The sequence below is a fragment of the Atta colombica genome, unplaced genomic scaffold, assembly GCF_001594045.1.
Source record: "Atta colombica isolate Treedump-2 unplaced genomic scaffold, Acol1.0 scaffold269, whole genome shotgun sequence".
NCBI lineage: Eukaryota > Metazoa > Arthropoda > Insecta > Hymenoptera > Formicidae > Atta > Atta colombica.
The window spans coordinates 207,379-216,342 of NW_017259369.1; positions in this window are offsets into that span (position 1 = coordinate 207,379).

Genomic DNA, 8,964 nt, shown 5'->3' on the forward strand with positions numbered 1-8,964 from the left:
TCTGGAATTTATGAATTTTTTGATTGAGTACTGTATTGTTTTTAATATTTGGTATTGGGTACTTCCAAAAAAAAATAAATTTTGTAAGAATTAAAAGATTTTGTTCAAATAAAATCTATTTAAAATAATGGCGAAATTAACGCAATTTAACACGATTATTAATGATGTGTACCAATTATATAGAAATTAACATGTTGCGGTATTCTATTTGCGATACTATCGCTTATGTTATTATATTATCGCCTATATATTTGCCTTTATATTTGTGTATAGAAAAATAACAATTAAATATTTTGGCAAATGTTGCAACTGCCAGGTCATCTGGTGATATTGTCGGTAAAGATGATGGCATGAACACGACACACACATAAACGATATAAAAATTATAACGCCAATCATCTCTCCCTTTCTCCTCTCGCAATAATTACATACTCCCAGGAGTACGCGTGATGCGATGCACATGACAATTTTGGCACACCTGTCACATGCTTCAGTCCATGAATTAATCACCCTTTATGACATCTAAAAATATTGCGCATGCCATTCATAAGAACATAATTATATGTGCAGTATTGTATCCTAAAAAATAATATAAATAATAATGCGTCCAACAATAACATTTTCTAAAACCGCATTTCTAAATATACACATATAAGCAAAGTGTTTTATTACAAAATAATTACGGATATTTTTATAAAATTTCTATACGGTATATTTTGTAATCGCATTTAACTATGTTAATTTTGCGATTATTCAATTTTAAGTATAAATTTTATTTAAATAAAATCTTTTAATTCTTATAAAACTTGCATTTTTCGGAATCAATACGAAATATTAAACAATAAAGTTTTATAAAATTATACGATATATACTTTATATATATAGGAGAGTGTTATAAAGCATTAGCATTATTGCATGTAAAATGTCCAAATAAATCATTATAAATTTCTTATTTAAAATCAAAGAATTTAGAAGTAGAAGAGAGTATTAAACGTAACACTTAGTTGTTATAATACTTTTTTCTATAATTCTATAAAGAAAAAATAAATAATTATTGAATAATTATCGTTTTTGAAAATCATCACATATCTAATATTTTTTTTATAAAGGTGCGATAAATCAATTTTATCGTACAATGTTAGACATTCTCGACAAGAACGTAATAACTTTGCTGACAAAACGTTAGCATCGCATCAGTCGATTTACGAAAACGACTTTGTCGGATCAACTCGGAACGCGCTCGCCAGGCAAAATCATCGCGATCGGAAGATGATCGAAGAGGACAGCTCTAGCGGACAGTGGCATCGCAGTCATCGACTGCAGTCCCACATCCGTATAGTAAGAGTTGGCAGTTAAGATGGATCACCGCGCGGCATACGGTGTCGTCAAAGCTCCAATCCTGTTGCTGCGAGCGGATGACTTTATGTGCTTGTTGTTATGATTTTATTGTATTAAATCTAAAATGCGCGTTCTGCTAGAGTGATCTGACTCCGTCCGTCTGAAGACTCGTGTCGCTGAAAATATACAGATACGCAAGTATGTGTCTGTATTCTATTATTTGTATTCTAATTATATTAAAGTTATTAATATTAAATTTTTCTCTGTAAATCTCAAGATGAATGAAGAACTTAATCACCGCGAAAATATCGTTTTAAAAGAAACTATTATTTTAAAGTAAAATGCATTGCAATAATATTTCAAAGTATGCAGTATCTATACATTCAGTAATTTAATTATGCATTAGTATAACCTTAAATTAATAGATATAAATTAATATAAATACAAAACTATATACAAGAAATTTAACAAGTTGACGATTTGATTAAATGTTGATACAATGTACAAATGTAATCTAGATATAACAACAATTTCCAGTTGATTATTAATTGTCGATCGGTATCATCAATTTAAATTCGCATGAATGTCGCTGTGAATGTAGAATCGATCAAATTAGGGTGGTGAAAGCAACAGAAAGGATAATTCTCGAGTCAGAGGGTGTCTACCGATAGTAGCGGATAATGATCAATAGTAATTGATATAATGAGCGTTTCACGCCCCGATCGCTTTATCCATTGTAGCAATCTATTTCGTACCGTCATTAGCGTCTAGTGTTGATGAACGTTATATTGGTTGATATCGAAGTATATACTCGCGCGTGTAAGCTCATCAAGAGAGCATAGCTTCTTCTTTCCCCCCATCATTCTCACCCCTCAAAGAACACGCCATCGGTAGGTGAATTAAATCGTCATCTGTTCTTGCCCCGTAATGCTCCCTGATTGGTTTAATTAGGACTGTTGCGCGCTAATATGCAAATGCTTAGTCGACTAGATTATTGATACGTGATCATATCCAAGTGTCGAGAATAAATGTGGAAATGATACTGAAAGCACTATCATTACAAGACTTGATATAAATAAATTAATATACAATAGCTTGATAAAAAATTCTTTTTATTTAGTACCATAACTATTGACATATTGTAGCGATTGATATACAATATAACAGTAAGCAAGGAATGGTAAAAATTATTTTACTAATTGTACAATTTTTATTTACTTTAACACATTTATTGCTTGAGTAAAAAAAAACAGAAACTGCTGTACATTAAAAAAAAATACAATTAAGTTTTATATAAACAATATGATACAAATTTGGACCTGGATGAGAGTAAATTTCACTAAATAAGAGAATTCTTATATTTGATCAAAGCGGATTAATGCTAATAAACATCTTTATAAGAATATTGAATTAGATGTTAATAATGAGATTTTTAAAATTGCATATAATTTTATTGCGTTCAGTTTGCAGAATCAGATATAGGTATTTGTGCATACACATATATGAATACACACACACATATATATATATATATATGTATATTCAGTAAGCAAGAAACATTTTGGAACATTTCAATAACATTGCATAAATCAAAGAATGATAATGCCCGTGAGAGCCGAACACTGGCAATGGATGTATGCGTGTAATGAATTTATTCAATCAATATATAATATATAGACGTGCGGAGCCTTCTCAATATTGCAAAATAATCATTAAAATATGATTAAAAAATTATTAGGTCTTACAACTTAAAAATTGAAATTAAAAAACTGAATTATGAGACATGTGGCCGTGTCTTGTGATGTAGACATAAGACATTTTATAATAAAAGTACGCTTGGACATTATGATATCCAAGCATATTTTTATTATAATATTTTATTATAATATTTTGATTATAAAACCCCAAGTTAACTTTAACAAATTATTAGAAGCAAATTATAAACAAACATATATAATACATAATAACTAATAAATTATTAAATGTAGTTACATAAACGTAAAAACAAGTTGCTCAGAGAAAGTGTCAGTTCTATTTTTCGCTTTCATATGACTGACGCAATAAAAAAATTAAACAATATATAATATGTTGATAAAGCTGATAAGAAGAAGAAAGTATCAAGTAAATAAATTTATCCTTGTAAATAGAATATACCGTGTCGAGAGATGCCGTATCATTTTTAATGTTTAAGCCATTAATTTGTTTCTTTATGAAAATCATTTTAGAGTAATATTGCAGCAACGTTACACGACAATCAATCTTCTTATTTGAATTAAATAAAGTATAAAAAACTTTCAATTTTTCGTTATTAATATTGAAATACAAAATACAAATACTTTTATATCTCATAAAATACAGAATATGAAATATTTTTATGTGCTCCGCTGAAATACAAAATACAAGATACAATTATTTTACAAATACTATTTATCAGATAAAAGTATTTGAAATAAATGCCTAGCCTTGATAAGTATAAACTCACACGTTATTATTCACTTTAATATTGCCTCAATATTTGTCATGTCATGTTAAAAAACAAATACATGTCTTGCTTATATCTCAAAAAATTTTACGATTATATATCATGTTATAAGAATAACTCATGCTTTTGATTTAATTTAGAATTTAATAATAGGTTTTAAAACGTATTACGTACATGCATGCTAATTTTTTTAATGTAATAGTGATAAACAATATATCATTATTTTATCATTGCTAAACTAAAAACAATTTTATTTATCAATGCACGTTGATAACATGTGTTAATTTTTGTTAACTCTCGATAATCCTTCTATTACTTTATTCTACTTTTATATGAAGCACACATGATGCCACTTTTCTCCGATAGTTGTCGAAAATAATATACATATAAGTAATAAGTACATAGACTAAATTATATCATCATTCTTATATTATAAAATTAATTTAAACGATATAATTTTTCTTTTCTTCTTATTAATTATTAATATTCTTTTTTATTAAAATACATTAATCTTATAAATATGATTTTGATTTAAGAGAATTTAATTTAAAAGAATCTATAAAAAATAATTTATATAGAATCTTTGTAAATTATTAGTTTAATACAAAGTTATAATAGAAATATTATTTCAAAATTTTATGTTTTTTTCAGTTACGCAATTATTTTACTTTTTAAGTTAAAAGATATCACAAATAAATTTGTAGAATTTATAACAAGTACATATAAAATATATGTATAAGATAACTTTCAAGAAATATTATTTCTGAATAATGATTATCGAGTATGTACTTTAGATTGTAAATAGGGTGATCTTAAAAATGGAGATATTGATAGTGGTTCCCAGCATCTCTGCGGGGTCATTGATATCCAATGATCCGTTCATGATCTGCTCATTGTCGAAAAATAGTTCGCGTCAATTTTCTCACAGTTTCTTACCATAGTCTTGAAAATTCGTTGGATTGCAAACTTTTAATGAGTCACATTTATGAATTTTTTATAAGCTATTCTCGATTGTCGAATAGATAGCATTTATCTACAAATAAAAATGGCGTAACGTACAATAATATTCGTAATATTCCTAACGTACAAGACAAACAAATAAAGAAGATCATATTCCATCAAGATCATGGGTCTTTTGATCCTTAATAATTTTTACAATTTCTTATAGTTCAAGTAAGATAAAATGGTGAAATGATAAGACATCTTGATAGAGAATATGCTAGTAGGCTATTTAATAGGTGCTATTAAGTGATATAGATAAATTACTCAAAAGAGTTACCATTTTTTTAATATTCATAATGGAGCATATTTCCTATCAAGGCGTTTTACCTCGTTTTATTCTAAACATTAAATCTTAAACAAATTTGTTTTGAATAATATGTATCACAACTAATAAGAGAGAGTTATTAATATATCATTTTACAGTATTAATTAAATATAGAGTAAGACGGGGCTCCATCAATTTCAGTTTTAAAGTATCTAAATATGAAAATTTGAAACGGCAAACAATATCTTTTTGCAGCGACGTGTTTACACACAAAAATATACATTATATAATCACGATTACTTCTTCAGAACACAAGCACAACCTTTAAATATTCAATATGTGCTATTTAGAAACAAATATTATCGGAAGAAATGGACGAAAAAAACTCTATTTTATATGTTAAAATATTTTACATGGTCTTGATAAATAAGAATTTTTTGATCGGTATCAATTATGGTATTTATGTGAAATAAAAAACGAATATTTTACAAAGCTTTGAGTAAAGATTTTACAATAACTATAAAAATATAACAATAAAATATATGTGATATTTTCACCGATCTACACTGTTGGAAAATATGTGTCGAATTTAACATAAATTACATGTCTCAAACGGTTCACTCAACTGTTTGGGTTAATTTAGTGGGTTAACACAAGAAATATAAGATGTTAGAAAATCATATAAATATTATGTAAATATAAAAAGATAATATCAACATAGTTTGTAAACAAACAGTGAAAGCACATTTTTTTCAAAAAAATTAACATTTATGATATGTTTAATTAATCCCATTTTATTCATTCATCTTAGAATTTATGTTTTAAAATATTTTTACTTTTACGTTATTTGTTCACTCACTCATTAATTATATCATTTTGACACTAACAATAAGAAATATTGAATACCAATTTAATACCAAAACTTTAAACAACATAATCATATTATGCTAAATTAACATTTGAATATATTAAAAAATTTAACACTGACTATTAATTATTAACAAGAACGTATGTTTCCAACACAAATATATAATTTTTTTATTGTGCAGTTGAACACCGCGATTATTATCAGTAGATATCTTAATTGAATTAAATCAAGCTAATAACTGTCAAGTTAATAAGAGAACATCGGTTCTTTGATCATCTACTGCTTGATGCTGTTCCTCACGCCAATTTACGTTAGTTAATGGGGCTTCTCCTTTATTCACTAATTCAAGAAAAAAACATTTCTTATGACTTTTGTAACTTTTATGTGAGTACAGAATAGTCGTTTGTTATGTAATCTATTGCTAAAAACATCATTTAAGGAAGAATATACTACAGGAAACGATGAAAAACATTCTTATATAAGGATATTTTTTAAATCGCTTCCATTTCAAGCCGTTCTTAATTTTAACACGAAACAATGTATTAAAAAGTAGATATTGTCACAAAGTTACGTTTTTAAGGTAAATTCATCTAACATTAGAAATAATATCAATTTGTTTTCTCTTGAAAAAATAAAGTGCAGACGAAAGTCTAAGTTTCGTCGTATAAACGATTGCGAAATCGATTAAATAAGCAGCAAAAGTAGGTAGGAATAAAAGAACGATTAGAAATATCCCAGGTATGAAGAGGGAGTTGATTTTTGCGAATGCATTCGGAATCGGCCGTGCAAGATATATCCCATGGAGTCGAACCAGCGGGAAGCCAGGGCCGTGCAACAAGTGGTACCTAGAGTTAAGAGTTCCTTTCATACCGAATAAAATCGTCCGTTTCGAAATATCCCGCCGTGACATTTACGTACGTTTGGATATTGGATAAGCATTTGTGGAAACGAAAAATCAAACAAATCGTATTGCTCCCTACTTGTTCGCCACATTTTTAAGCATATTCAATATATAATAAGTCCTGTCAACTGAATAAAAGTTTCTTTGGCTAATAAACATTTACACGAGATTAATAAAGTTTCTTAATTATATGTCTGACATCTGGATCTTCACATTGCAGCCTAAGATTTCCATGTCTTTTAATTGAAATTGAATTATAATAAAATCTCAATTTCTCTTATTTAAATTACATACAATAAAATTCTAAAAGCAAACTTTAAATATCTGAAATATGAAAAATATCTCGGGGCGGACATTGTGAAAGTAATGTTTGAAAATTAGCTTCAGTGATTTTGCGGCATTTGCATTTTGTTTTCTGATTAATTGAGATACCAGTTTTCGAAGGATACAGATAAATAATATACAAATTTTTTATTTACTCGCTTTTGCCTGATTCGAATGGATTTGACTGCAATGTCATGACAGAAAATTATACACCGTGAATCTGACACTCTGATCCTGTCGATACAACGCGTAATAATCTTGGTCTTGGTATATTCCCCTGTTTGGTTTTCAACCCTATTATTGGGTCACGGTATCATACGTATTAATTTTAGCTTTAAAGCCTCTTCAACAGAGACTCTCTTATGTTTTTGTATTTTGTAAATAGTAGTTGCATTCTTACTCTTTAGAGTTTGTCAACATTCGAGGAGACTTACAGTTTAATGTTGAACGGCGAACGCGAAAAATTGCGTATGCGAAGTACAGATGAGATCGACTTCGCATCCACAGATCCGCGAGTCAATCGCACTGAGTGGCGAACTATTCGGCGCCCTCATCGCATAATAATATTGAAAATCAACTCAAATATATTAATACTTCTCATCAAACAAACATTCTCATTTTTGAGAAATTTTATTTTTAAACAACCAAAATTTAATGTAGAACATATCCATATTGGTCCATTTATTGTTGCACAATATTTAATAATCTGATTGCATCAACAGCTTCTCGAAAGAATAAATTAAAGCTAAAGTATAAAATGTGTAATCTTTTTTCTCGCAATTGAAGATTATAATAATCTTTGAAAACAAATTTTTATAGCAAATAATTGACATATTTATTATCTAACACATTATAGTTATTTCTTAATAAAGAAATAGTTTTTGTCGAAATATTCGAAATTAAAAGTGAACGAAACAATTATTGTAGTTTTACTTTATTCTTTCTTATTCTTTCTTCTTGTCTTATTCCTGCAGTATTCCATAGATATTGTTTAATATATTATTTGATTACAATAAATACGAATAATAAAACAAATAATTTATTTATATGAAAATGACAAAATATATTGATAAAGAATTGTTCCGAACACATAGTTATTTTCCTAGAACAACGATTAAAATTTTTTGTCAGAATTACGGAAACAACTACATCTAACAACAAGATGAAATGATCTATATCAATACAATTCAATTATGCCATACAGACGGACGCGCAAATAATGTTCCTAGATTACACGATTTTCGGAAACGCATGCAGAAGTGTATGTGAGTGACACGACAAGACACGAGATTTGTTTATTGAGATTTGCTTATTGAGAACTATTAACTAACGCACCACTAATTCTTACTGCGTGAGAAACGCATGTTTTCTGTGTCTTGTCTCATGAAGACCACCTTTATTTATCTCGTATCGTGCGATCATTGTCACAGTGATAACAAACTTCATATTGCAACAATGCTTATATAGAGACGTGTTCGGATTTCCACCCAGATGGTCTCTCAATATCATATCATTCTTGTTTATCTTTCGGTAAATGATAAGAAAAAAATAATATAGATATAGGTTGCACTCTCTCTCTCTCTCTCTCTCTCTCTCTCTCTCTCTCTCTCTCTCTCTCTCTTTCTCGGATGGGAATTTGAACATAGCTTAGTACATAGAAAAAGATAAATTCTTCCATGCACAGTATATCATCAAACTTTTCAATGTGGATTAACACACTTATTGCAAGGTTCGCTGGTACACACGCTATATTTTTTGTCATACTAAATTTCTATATTAACTTT